Source organism: Typopeltis vanoorti, chromosome 6, assembly GCF_054136105.1.
Source record: "Typopeltis vanoorti isolate ZY-2024b chromosome 6, IOZ_Tvanoo_1.0, whole genome shotgun sequence".
In the NCBI taxonomy this organism is placed as follows: Eukaryota; Metazoa; Arthropoda; class Arachnida; order Uropygi; family Thelyphonidae; genus Typopeltis; species Typopeltis vanoorti.
The window spans coordinates 47191402-47206233 of record NC_143554.1 but is presented as its reverse complement, the minus strand read 5'-3'; the positions used below and the strand labels follow the sequence as shown (position 1 = coordinate 47206233).

Below are 14832 nucleotides of genomic sequence, written 5' to 3'. Positions count from 1 at the left end.
CAAATAAGACCTGTAAACCTATTACACATTAGCAATTAAGGTTAAAATGATTAAATTTAGTGATGGTCTATTGAACTCTGCGATTGGGTGCAGGCTAAGATTACTTCACACCACTGGTGTTATAAACAAAGATGAAGTTCTTAGTGAATATAAGTGCTATATTAATTAATATCAGTTATCTGTAAATGTGACTTTTTTTTTTTTTTTTGCCGAAATTGAATAACTTTTAATGGTGTAGATCAGTGTTTCTCAAACTTCAAATATCTGCGTATCCCTTCTTAAATTTTCATTATTACCAAGTACCTCCTTATCAAAATAAAAAATAATAAATAAATAAATAATGAAAGTAGATGTTTTGTAAATGTCTATTTTATTTGAATTTATATGTTCATGTAAAACCATTTAGAATAATTTTTTCAATTGTGAAAATTTGTGTGTCTGACTTGAATAAATGCTTTATGTCATTTCTACATATGAGTGTTTAAAAATTATTCAAGTATTACATGCATCTACAAGTAAAAAAAAAAAAAAAAAAGTGATTCGCTAGCTGACAGCAGTAGTTTTAGAAAATCTAGCATGTTATGACTAATACTTTCTATTTCAGTAGGTGGTGACTATACAATTACTGATATCATACCATCTTCCATTAATATATTAGGTCCATTTTCTTTGGCTGTCACATGGTAACTATAGTTTTGTATACAAATTACTTTTATAGGTTAATTACTCTCATAGTACCCATATATAAAAAGGAAAATAAAACTGAATGTGTGAATTACAGAAGTATTTCCCTACTTAGTGTTCCTGGTAAGATATATGCAAGTATACTTGAGAAACAGTTGAGAAGAATTGTGGAAGAAAAGCTTGGTGAAGAACAAGCTGGATTCAGACCAAATTGAGGCTGTCAGGATCAGATCTTCACTTTATGACAAATAGTTGAGAAATCATGGGAATATAATAACAAAGATCTCTATTTACGTTTTGAAGATCTGGAAAAGGCATATGACAAGGTGCCAAGAGAGAGGCTATTCAATACGCTATAGTTATATGGTGTCAATGGGGCATTATATCAAGCAATACTTTGTCTTTATTTGAGTTGTAAGTCAGCAGTTAGAATTGAAGGAAGTACAGGAAGATGGTTTAATGTTAAATCTGGTGTGAGACAGGGATGTACATTATACCCTCTGTTATTCATTATCTATATGGATCACATTATGAAGGAAAGTGGTATTAGACATGATATCAAAATTCAAGATGTTAATGTCAGCTGGACATTAACATCTGGACATGACATTGATAAGTATAACATCGTCTGCTTTATGCAGACAATGTTATACTTATCAATACATCCACTACAAGTCTGCAAGATTCCCTGACTAATTGAATAACTGTTGTAATAGATATGGTATGTAGGTCAGCAATAAAAAGACAAAGACAATGAAAATAGAATCGTTGAAAATGTCAACTGTGTTGTGAATGGAGAACCTGTGGAACAAGTAAAACATTTCACCTACTTAGGTACGATTTTTAGTGAAGATGGTAAATTCAATATGGAAATAGACAACAGAATTAACAAAGCTGGTATGGTAGGGAGTCAATTGAATAAATTCATATGGAATAAGAGAGAAATTAGTCGGAACACTAAATTAGCTGTATACAAGACAGTGTTCAAACCAGTTTTAACTTATGGATCTGAGAGCTGGGTCAGAAGTAAAACACTTGACCAAAGACTAGAGACCACAGATATGAGAATCCTGAGAAAGAATAGAGGCGTGAACAGATGGCATCAATGGCAATATCATATTAAAAACGAGGATATTAGGAAAGAATTTGACATTGTCAACATCCAAGAATGCATTAGCAGAGCTAATCGCAGATGGTATGGTCATTTAAACAGAATGGGCAAGGAAAGATTAGCAAAACAAGTGTTCTCTGTCAGGTTGGCAGGAAAAAGACCCAGAGGAAGACCTGAAGAAGAGGTGGATTGATACAGTAAAAAGTGCCTTAGAAGACAAAAATATAAGATCTGATAATATTGGGGTCTTGACAAGTAACAGACTGATCTGGAGGAAAATTGTAGATAGCAAGTTAGTAATGATGTAAATTTTTCATGTAGTACTATCATATCCTGTACACCCCTTGAGGGTACATGGCAGGAATTTGATGATGATGAGGTTAATTACTTGTATGTCTTTGATCTGCATATGTGTTCCATCTGATTAGGCCTGTATTTGTGTGTGTTTGGGGGGTTAATTTTTTGGCTATGAAAGCTGCATATTTGATTGAAATGGTGATCTTTCCACCTTTATTAAAAAAAAAAAAGTACTTATGTTCTAGAAGTGATTTGAATTTGGGTATTCTAAATGAAAAGTGGAATTCTCCTTTCAGCTGTACCACAGGAGTTCTATGGACTAAATATATTTAGCAACTTAGTCAGAGATGATATAAGTACGTGAGGTTGGTGAAGGAGATGTATGAGGGAACAGAAACTCAGGTCAGGTCTAGTGTCGGCATGACAGAAAGGTTCCCCCATTGTCGTAGGGCTACACTAAGGGTCAGCTCTGAGCCCCTACCTCTTTAATTTGGTCATGGATGTACTAGTGGAGGATGTCAAGAAGGAGGCACTATGGAGCATGCTGTTTGCCGACGACATTGTTCTATGCGAATCATCCTGAGAGAAGCTTGAAAATACCCTGGAAGAGCGGAGAAAGGCATTGGAGAAGAGAGGCATGAGAATTAACCGGGTGAAGACTGAATATATGTCAACGGGGAGTGACGAGGATATGGTCATACGACTCCAGGGTGAAAGGCTAATTTCAGGGAAGAAATTCAAGTACCTTGGGTCGGTTGTCGAGAGGAATGGTGGCTTGGATGAGGAAATACAGCACTGAATAACATGCAGTTGGATGAATTGGAAGAAGATGAACGGGGTCCTGTGCGACAAGAGAGAGTGAGTTGTATGAGGAAAGGAAAGCTGTATAAGATGGTGGTGAGACTGGTGATGCTGCATGGTGCGGAGACGTGGCCTATAATCAGGGCACAGGAGAGGAAGATGGAGGTAGCGGAGATGCGGATGTTAAGATGGATGAGTGGTGTGACAAAGAAGGACAGGATAAGGCATAGTGAAAGAAGAAGTCAAACTGGAGAGTGTTTTTCAGACTTAGGGTTGAGTAGATAGCTGAGTGGTTGAGTTGGAACTCCCTTTTTTGTAAAAGAAACTTATTGCTGCATACCCCCCAAAATAAAAATGGAACTGGACAGACATTTAGGAAACAAACCAAAACTAGCTACGAGTACGGAATTTGAGATTTGGAACATGGAACATAGAGTTTAATTGGAAAATTAGAAGTAGTGGTAAAAGAGGTTACTAGCAAAATAGAAACAAAAAGAGAAAAGTATTGGTTATAAGGTTCAGTGTGGTTCACATCTGGAGTGGTGTGGATAAGGCAAGCAGAGCAAGAGAGCTGGGGATCTCTTTGTGGATAAAAAAGAAATGGAAAAAATCTGTTAAAAGCTTTGAGGAAGTTAAGGAGCATTTAATAAAAGTACTACTCAATATTTATGGAGTGAAAATGATTAACATAGAAACAAGGATATCTTAGGAACAAGGATTATCACAGGAACATATACGACAACAGAGGATGCATCAATACAGGAGAAAAACAAATATTTTGAGCATGAGTGAATTGATGGAGATATGTAGAAATAACAAAGATCTTTTTGTCTTTTGGGATTTAAACAGCAGAAGTGATAAAAGGATTGGCGATTAAATAGCTGGGAATTTTGGTGAGGATGTAGATTGGTATCAACACACGAATGCCAGTTGATGAATTCATACTTCCAGCATGAAGATATCCACAGCATACAAGAAATTTCTGATTTTATTGACCATATGATTACAAAACAACAGACGCTGTATTGGTAGGGATGTGCAAGTATTGATAAATGCAGAATGTAGCACAGACCCCCTATCTATTACTTGCACAGATAATTGTAGGTATTATTTCTGGGAAAATTCCCATGTTACTCCTCTAAGCAAATATTATTTTTATGGCTATTTATCCTATTTTTGTTTAGGAGTACCCTTTTTTAATAATGTCGTTGGCTTTTTACTGATGTCTATATTCTTCATATATAGACAGATATATGAAGAATAAATAGGAGGAATAATTCGGACATACCTTTTGTAGGATGTTGCTGGTTGTCTTCTTATTCAGCAGCATCCCGGCTTGTGGCGATATATATTCATCTGCTGTTAAAGGAAGGAAGTATGATTGAAAGGAAGCGGGGTTAGAAAATGTGGGAATAGAGATGTGGGAGAAATATTAGGTTATGCGAACTTTTCAAAAAACCAGGTGTGTGAGCAGATTCGACAGTGCGTCGTCTTTGGAGCTCGTGGAGGGGAAGTGGAGGGTATGTCATGCTGGCTTGGTGTACTGTGTTGTTTTCTATTGGTCAGAGGCGTGACCTAATTTTTATGTTATGGAGCTTCCAACTGTCAGAGAATATGTAGAGCTGGTGGACATTTATTGAGTTTTTGTCGCATTTTATGGCTATTTTTCCGATATTCTAAGCATTGTTTCGTTTTCTTGTATATCTATTATTATGGCCTTGTCGATTTGCAGAGTATGTTTTGTTCAGGGGTGTGGACTGCTATTTCTGTTTTCCTTGTATTTTGTATTCTGTTTTTTTTTGTTGTTGTGTTTTTTTATTGTTTAAATGTTCTGGAATAGGAATGTTGCAGTCATGGAAGTGTTCTTGTAGTCTTGTCCATAAAGGTCATAGAACCTGAGTAGGTGACATCACAATCATTTTGGCAAGGAAATTTGTAAACCACATTGTGGTGTTCTAGTATTTCTTTGTATGTGAGAGACTTTGTAGGATTTAGAAGTGTTGCCAATTTTTGGTTTGTGGTGAACACCAGCTTATAGTCAGTGTTTTGAAATATATTTGTAGGCTTTGTATGTGTTTTGGATGTATAGCAGTTTGATGATTTTTTTGTGTTAGGAAGTTTGTTTTGGTTGTTGGGTTGTTTTGATTGGTTTTTGTTGTTTTGTTTGCATAATTTATTAGCTGTGTTGGGTAGTTTTGATTTTGAAAAATCTGTGTTAACTTCTTTATTTCTGTGTCGAGATAATTACATCTAGTTTTGTTGTCGCCTTTTTGTTATTACAACTATTTTCAACCTTTGTGCTATATCTCCGTTATACACTCGATTGGGTATCACGTGGTACCTCTGAGGGACAATGGAATTTCCTCGAGATCGAGGCAGTATCAGAGTGTCTGAAATTTACCTCTCGTAAAACGCCAAGAAATTTATTTGTTTCGCTGCACCACTTAGCGCTATTAGATTATTAATATTAACAACCAAGAGGTAATCTCAAGACCGTATTTCATGATACCTATCAACTCTGCAGACGTGGCCAAAATTTACCCTTTTCTAATATCCCGCATAGGTTCATAATATTTTATAAGAGGTGCATCGGATTCCAGTAATCACAGAAACTCTTTGTTAGAATCAAAAGCAAGGTTTATTATATCTCAAAAGTTGGTACACTTAATAACATTAGTTTAATTCCCATCTTAAGGGAGTTCCAGACAAAGCAAAAAATATTCAAATACCACTAACATACTTATAACATTATGCAGTAGCTATCTAAAGTAAGAACTATATTAACACTCTCTAATGCATTATTCATGTATTATTATCACAGTCATTTTAAAACTCTGTAGCTCTGTCAGACTACACAAGATAACATTCATATCTTTCACAATCTCTTTATAATTTATCAATTCTTTACTCTAAACATATCCGTAACTTCATTCAATATAATAGCAAACTTTAACACAGCGACAGACAGTAAGATCAAATTCAATAACTTTCTAACGCGATAGCAATACAATCTTATTCTATATCATTAATATTCCTTTTCCTTAACATATCAACGTGGCATAAATCTTTTATTCATATTCAGTGAAACACAAATAAAGTCTACTTATCTTCCTCTTTTGGTTCTTTATTGCATCATAGGTTCACAGGAAACTGGCCTTCTGTGGACAGCCGGACTTGCTTTTTCTGCGGAGAATACGGCCGCTGAGCCCTGCAACTGCCTTAATCGGGATCCCTCCGGTACGGAGGCATTGCCACCCTTCACCACCACGAGAGACGAACACACAGGAGATCCAGGAACAAAAATCCTTGTTTCAGGGTTGCATGACCCTTATATTACCCTCTTTTCTTCTCGCCTTTTTCGATGTCCAGCCAACTCTCATGTGCTATTACGTCACGGCGTCCATCCTCTCCCCCACTATCGCACATACACTGACATCACTTTGTTTGCTTGGGGCGAGCCGCTCCCTCGCGTTATGGCTCCGTGACCTTTGGACTTCACTCCCCCCAACTGTTGAATTTGTGCTTACATTCCATAATTCTTTTATACATGTTATTTTATAATGCTCTGCTAATGTTTTACACTTTCAATATTAATTTAACCACATTTGTGAATGGCACAAAATACATACTTATTTAACTTTTCATAACAGAACATGCTTGATATATATATATACATAATACTTATTATGTATATATTACACTTAGAGGCAGTTTACTGTATTTATCTCCCTTTTTTGTTTGGAAACGCATGTTAGATTGTGATAAGATAGGAGTTCATAAAATTCCACTCTATCACAATCCAACAGTTGAAAGCTTATAAGCATTTATAAACTGTGCTAGGATGACTGATTTCTTAATAGAATAAGGATGGTATGAGTTGAAGTGGTTTCCAATATGTGTGGGTTTGTGGAATATTTTGTGGCTGTTTTGTTGTTTGTGCTAACAACAAAATAGCCAGGTTATTTTCCTGACAATTTCCTAATGTCAGGTTTAGGAAATTTATTGAGAAAGACATCAGCAATGCATGGGAATCTTTGAAAAATTGCTTAAATAAGGCATTATCTGAAAGTATCCCTAGAGTTGGAAGAACAATAGGGTTGAGGGCAATGGATGTGCAACCTTATTAAGCAAGAGATCCATATGAAGATGATGTGAAAGGAATATAGTGAGAATAAGAGTTATTGTATTCTGATTTCTCAGTCCTGAAAACTTCTTTTCAATATGAAATTCAGTTTTATCTTTCTCAAAACTAAATAGCGATCACTTCAAACACAATCAAGATTTGCATAATAAACATAAAACATTGAAAGGAATTCTGTGAATGTGTTCACATAAAAAATTGAGTATTATTGGATGATGAGGCCACTTTAACTTAGACCATCATTTCAGTGGATGTGACTGTGAGTATTTGTGAGATAGTGAACTTTGGATTGAAGCCACCACTCATTATTTGCAATATGAGCTTGGTTTTAGTGATGGTAATGGTAAGAACAAATAATCTGCTCCTATAGCTTTGACAATAACATCACGTGTGAATTATAGTTCACTGATATTCTTTATAGGTTTTCTGGTCGATTTGCAATATATAGCTTTTTTTCAGTTTAAAGCATTTCTAAAGTTTTTGCTGAGTGTCTGCAAATTTGTGAAAAGTTCCACAACAGATGTTTTATTTTAGACAAATTATGGACTCTACAACCATGTTAGAAATAATTACAGTGGAATCTCGGTTATCGAACACCTCTGTTCTTGAACAATTCAGTTCCCGAACATATTTTCCGAACAAAACACCCCGGTTTCTGAACAGAATTTCGGTTCCCGAACAGGCAAATGGCAACCAAGTGCTCCACGTGCTGAGCTGTAAGACGGAAAAGCATCAGTTATGCGGTAGCCTTCATTGAGTGCAGACACTGGCTCGAATTTGCAGTGAGTTTTCTTGATTTTCTTTGTGTTTTGTTGGTTTTTTCCCATAAATTATTATTAATTAAGCCACCATGGGGCTGCAGAAGAATAGTGATAGCAGCAAAGCAAAAAGAAAAGTTGTTAGAACCACAATAGAGATGAAAAAAGAAATCATATCCAATCATGAAAATGGCATTCGTGTTTTGAATCTTGCTGTGCAGTTCGGTATGGCGAAATCAACGATATGTACAATACTCAAAAATAAAGAGGCAATCAAGAGAGCTGATGTTGCAAAAGGAGTGAAAGTTCTTACTAAACAAAGATCGCAGACAATTGAAGAAGTGGAAAAATTGTTGCTGATTTGGATAAACGAGAAACAGTTAGCTGGTGATAGTGTTTCTGAGTATATAATTTGTGAAAAAGCGAGGCGAGTACATGATGACCTGTTAAAGAAAAACCCTGGTATGAGTGCTGATGTTTTTAAGCTAGTAGAGGGTGGTTCGAGAAATGTAAGAGGAGAAGCGGCATACATAGTGAGGTTAGGCATGGGGAGGCTGCGAGTTCGAATCGAGAAGCTGCTGACAAATATGTGCAAGAATTTAGTGACTATGTAAAGGCTGAAGGTTTTCTTACCCAACAAGTGTTCAACTGTGATGAAACCGGGCTATTTTGGAAAAAATTGCCCAAGAGGACTTACATCACTCAGGAGGAAAAAGCATTGCCAGGACACAAGCCAATGAAGGACAGGCTGACTCTTTTGCTATGTGGAAACAGTGACCAGGCAATTGTTTATTGAGTGGATCCATGAAGTCTTTGCCCTAAGTGTGAGAAAATACCTTCAAGAAAAAAAATTGCCAATTAGATGCCTTCTTGTTGTGGACAATGCTCCTGCTCACCCTCCAGGCTTGGAGGACGAGTTAGTGGAGGAATCTGATTTTATCACAGTGAAGTTCCTGTCCCCTAACACAACTTCTCTAATTCAGCCCATGGACCAGCAGGTCATTTCGAACTTTAAGAAACTCTACACCAAAACACTGTTTCAAAGGTGTTTTGAAGTGACCTCTGACACAGAATTAACACTCAGAGAATTCTGGAAAAATCACTTCAACATCCTCCATTGCTTAAGTATCCTTGACAAAGCCTGTGCGCAAAGTGACTTACAGGACGATGAACTCGGGCTGGAGGAAATTGTGGCCAGACTGTGTAGCAGACAGAGACATTGAGGCTGAGCATGTTGCTCTTGTCGATGATATTGTGTATCTTGGCAAAAGCATGGGCTTAGAAGTTGATAATGTTGATGTGGAGGAGTTAGTGGAGGATCACAGGAATGAGCTCACCACAAAAGAACTGGAACATCCTCAGAAGGAGCAGCAAAAGACGGAGATGGAGGAAATGTCTTCATTTCCTCCACGAGGATGTTTCTAGTTCTTTGATCAAAGAAATGTGTGCGAAATGGGGTGATGTGCAAGGTTTTGTGACAAGATATCACCCTCATAAAGCTGTAGCAAACTGCATCATAAACTATTTCAATGACAGTGCTATGTCTTACTTCAGAAACATTTTAAAACGTAGGCAAAACAAATGTCATTGGACAGGTTTTTAGTGAGACAGAGGCCTAGTGTGTCTCGAGTGGTGCCGAGAGACAGAAAAGAGGAAGAGAAAAAACCCCAGAAGGACAGTAACCTGATGTTTTTATGGAAGGGGACACCCCTTACTCACCTCCTTCCACTTATGGCATCAACTCTCCTCCGTATGTATAGTTAAAGTGAAGTTAAATTTTCGTTTTTATTTTATCTGTTTATTGTGTTTATTCTTTTTATGTAAGATTTTATGCATTTTCATTATGTTTGTTTACGATCTTATGTATGAAGTACTGTTTTAAAGGTTTAAATAAACAATCATCTGAGATTCGGGAACAGATTAATCCATTTTACATTAATTCTTATGGGAAAATGGTTTCAGTTTTCGAACAATTCGGTTTCCGAACAACCTTTGAGAAAGAATTAAGATCGACAACCGGGGTTCCACTGTATTTTAATTTCCTGATGTCGATCTGCATATTAAGGTCATCATCTTGGAGCATACACATATACTGAGACAAGGTATATTACATTTCACACAGTATGCTAAAGAGACAATGATTTGATCAATAGTTATTCTACTGGCCTGACCTCTAGTGAAAATAAAATAAAATTAAAATAACTACATGAAATAAAATAACTACATCAAGGCTATATTCTATTTAAGGTAACATCAGAGAATTTTTTTTCCCCCCATACAGATAGTTTTATTACAGCAAAAATGATGTCCTAATTTAACATGAGAATTGTTATTAGATTTGAGAACCTGCATTACCTATAGTCCTATTTATAATTAACTCTTAGGGAGAAAGGTTATATGGATAGAATATATGCCTTCCATATTTTTGGGATTTTTAGACCATCATTATTGTTAAGATTAGGCTGATTGATAAGAATTTGACAAGCCTCTTTAAATTTATGTTCATACCATGTTTTGGTGTAATGTAAACAGCAGATGCTTTTCCAGTTCTATGTAAAGTGTTCAGGACATGATCAGAAAGCTTTACCATAATTATTAAATTTAATGTGTAGTTTATGTTCCTTTTCTCTTATAGGAATTGTGTCTCCTGTTTCCTCTATATAGGGCAAATTGCAGGTACAATGAATACGATATACTCCAGGGTGGGCCAGTGGATGGAGTGGATCTTTGGATGAGCTTAGTAAGTTTTTTAATTTTGCAGGAGGTTTGAAGGTGGCTTTAAGGTTGTATTTCTGTAGAATTCTGTTTCTGATATCCCTTTAATGTATGAAATGCTTACAGTTTTATTGTAGTCTAGTTTATTTTTGTTTTTAAGTGAGGTCTTGTGAAGAATTTTGTTGATAATATTTTGGCTGAACCATTTTTTAGGAAGGTATTGCTGATAACTCTTAATTCATCTTTAATTGCTTGTTCATTGGAGTAAATCTTCAAAGCCCTGTTTTTTTGTGTTAATGACACCCTATTTCTGTGTAGGATGGTGTTAGAAGTTTATGTGTATATATTGGCAAGTATGTGTAGGTTTCTGGTAAACAATGAAGGAAAGAAGAAGATAGACGTGTGGCAAGTGTATCTAGAAACGGAAATGTGTTCTGCTTTTCAATCTCAATTGTGAATTGTGTTTGTGTTATTTATTTAGGTGGCTGAGGAAAGTGTCTAATGTTTGGCAGCCAGGAAGCCAGATAACAAAAACATCATAAACTTGTCTAAGCCGGACTTGGAGTTTTAAAGGAGAGGAATCTAGAGCACGTTGCTCAGAATATTCCATATCAAAGTTAGCAATGGGGGGGAGGGGGATAATGATGAGCCCATGGCTATGCCTTCTTTTTGTAGGTAGAAAGTATTTTGCCACACAAAATAGGCAGAACGTAATACATGTACAAAGAGCGCTGTGATATCGGGATGGTTTTGTCCTGTAATAGAAGGATGGTGTCATTGATTTGGACATTTGTGAAGAGGGGAGAGACATCGGAACTCACTAATAAATCATCTTTTTCCAGTGTGATGTCTTTGATTTTGTTTACAAAGTGTTGTATGTGTTTTTAATATAGGAGAGGGGGGGGGGATAACCTACCAACTCCTTTAGTGTTGACACTAGTTTCTTGGCTAGGTGATAATTGGGGCGGTCTATACTTTCAACTATCGACCTGAGCGGTACGTTCTGTTTGTGAATCTTTGGTAAACCGTAAATTCTCGAGGAAAGAGCTTAGTGCAGAAGTAATTTTTAACTGTATCTTCGGCACTACGCTCATTCTCCGAGAATATACAGTCTTTAAGTGCATTAAGGTCTTTATGTTCTCTAGATTCCTCTCCTTTAAAACCCTAAGTCTGGCTTAGATATGTTGATGATTTTTTCGCTATCTGGCCCATCTGCCAAACATTAGACACTTTCCTCAGCCACGTAAACAAACAACACAAACACAGTAGCTTTTCCATTTTATTTTTTATCTGATTGGTTGGGTTATATTTAGCAAGTTAATAGGTGCTGTTGTCTGAGATTATTAGATTCATTTTTTCCAGATATGTAGTACGATTTAAAATAACTGTGGCACTGCCTTTATCGGCTCTAGTAATTATGATCTCCAGATTTAATTTTGGTGATTTCACCATTGCCAATTCAGATTTTGTTAGGTTGCTAGTTACTGTTTTTTTTGTATAATTTAAATTTAAAATGTGTGAGGTTTCCAAACGTTTTTTTTTCAGCTATGGTGGGAGAATTCTTTAGCTTCTTTCAATGTGGTAAATAAAATCTAGTTTGCTAATCATCGTGGGTGATTAGCAAACTAGATTATATTTATCACAGCAAAGTTTAAGCCTTTGCTTAGTAGTGAGAGTTCATCATTGTTCAGGGTGTGTTAGATTGGTTGACTATGTGACTGTTCGTTGAAGGCAGTTGGTGGCTCCCATTGACCTTTGTTTCTGGTGGTGGTGGTGGTTGTTATCACTGGCTTGTGATTGGCTATTTTCGTTCACTGCGGAGAAATTCAATATGTCCATTGGCTTTCTGAATATTGTCGATCCTTAATAGCTGGGAATTTTGGTGAGGATGTAGATTGATCTCAACACATGAATGCCAGTTGATGAATTCATACTTCCAGCATAAAGATATCCACAGCATACAAGAAATTTCTGATCTTATTGACCATATGATTACAAAACAACAGACGCTGTATTGGTAGGGATGTGCAAGTATTGATAATGTCGATCCTTGAATCGAAGACTAAAGGAAAGGATCCATAACAGATGGCTCGGACAATGTCATCATGTGAAATATCACTAGTCCACATACACATTTTTAATTTCTTTCTTTGGAAATCCATTCAGGAAGCCTACTTTTAGTCATACATACCTAAATTACCTTACGTGGTTATATTTATCAAATATGTATGGTTGCCATTCCACACAATGCACACACAGACATGAAAATGAACCAGCCCTTGATTCTAGGTTCTTTTTGATGATTCCTAATCACACCTTTAGTCAGGGGCATGCCAGTAGTGTCCAGTGCCTGTGTGCAAAACTTTAGTTGGCTCCCCTATACCCCTTCCCCCAATAAAAAAAAAAAAAAAAGTTATTTTTAATATTTGATGCCAATAAAGTGAGTATTTCATTTTGAATTTTATCTCCTAAATAGGAAGGCATATTTTTAAAGTCAGGATCATAAGCTACACGTCCTGTGTGTTCCGATATAAAAGGATCAAGCTTTTCTAACATCTCAGTGCAATTTTTAAAAATTGCTATTGTTGCGATCGTAAAGTGTATTAATTTTACCACGAAGAGCTAGAATTTGTTTGCCTAAAAACTGTACTACAAAAATTATTTTTATAACTTCATACCAATGTTTCCTTTCATTATCTAAAACTGTTTGTTGCAAATGATCAATACAAGTTTTATTTTTTAAGGATGTAATTAATTCTGTCCATTTTTTGTAATTGTTCAAATGATTTAAATTTTTCTCATGACGATTCAGGTACATTGCAAGATGTTGCCTATATTCTGCTGATAACAGCAGAATGTAGAATAAAGTTAAAAACTGCAGCAGATTTTCTTATATATATGTTTAGAGCAAATGCGAGTGTGAACAAGATTAAAGAAATTCAAATGCGCGCCATCCTGTAAACAGTAAACTCACGTAAGTTCAAGTTTTTACTTGTTTACGCTAAACTACTTGTTAGAACTAGGATCAGAATAAAATAAGATCTTAAGGAATAATAACAAATAAGTGATTATGAATAATTTGTTTAAGACAAATCTATAAAATATAATTAAAATTTAAACAAAAATGTAATTTATTTTGATATAATTAATAAATATGTTTTTTTTAAGTATTTCCTCCTCGCCTGAAATCTTTGGCATCTTTACTATCCTTGCGTTTGTGTGCATCGCACACATTGCACATATTGCCGGCGCGCCCCTCCCTTTAGTCAATTTCTGGAGATGATCCCATTTTCACCTACCTTCTATAAACTTCAAAATCTCACTTGTATCTATATTGTATGATTGCCATATGCTTACTAATTGTATGTTTTTAATATCTTCTCTCCTCCATATATTCCTCAAACTCTGAGTACCACATTCTCTGTCTGCTCCTGTATGTACTGTTCCATAGACCAGTTGTTAATCTGGTCTATGGAACCAGATATTATCTAGTTGTTAATCTGGGCACTGAGCAGACAGGTGACAAAAATTTTTCAAATTTTTTTCACCTGTCTGCTCAGTACCCAGGTGAACATATCTCTACAAAGGGATCACTTTTCAGAGAATTGGGCAACGTGTATCATTACAGTTGCCAGGCATTTATGTGGTTATGTTGGTTATTTTGAAAGTTCATTATAATTGAGCAGTATAGTTATTAGCAAAATTAATTCATATGGTGCATCATGACACGCATTGACTTTTGTGTATGCGTGTACACACACACACATGCACACTCTTAGACTTTTAATTAGACTTATCAATGACCCATTCCTTACCAGCTCACTCTCCCCCCCACTTTCACATAGACGTAGTTGTAGAAAGTATTTTACCTTGGGTATAATAAATGTTAAGAATACCAAGTAATTTTTAAACCTGGTTTTACTCCATTTCCCAAGTAAGCAAACAGACAAAAAGTCAAGTTTGCGCCTGCAATTGATGCAAGTCTAACTGATCCTACAGGTAGTGCAAGACCAGGGCAACTCGTGGTAAAGGTGGGGCAAGCTCCGATCACTAATCTTAATATTTACCCTTAATGTCAAAACACATCTCCAAGAAGGGGATGTATGATGTTTTGTATTAAAGGCAAGGGGCCACTACCCAGACCGGTTTCGACCTTTATTGAGGCCTCATCAGTGGGAGCTAGGCTAGAAAATACCAAGATTTAGTAATACAGAGCTCATAAGTATTTTACCAGAACAAGTTGCCATAAGGTGTTTTAACCTTATTAAATAAAAATCTCTGGAGGAGATATAAATGTAGAAAGTATTTTACCTTGGGTATAATAA

The 14832-nt window shown here is 36.0% G+C and overlaps 1 protein-coding gene across 1 annotated transcript in view; it reads left to right on the top strand.

The window, feature by feature from the left end:
• LOC150105437 (telomere-associated protein RIF1-like) overlaps nt 1-14832 on the top strand; it is a 396727-nt gene that overhangs the window by 152232 nt on the left and 229663 nt on the right. The window lies entirely within an intron of this gene.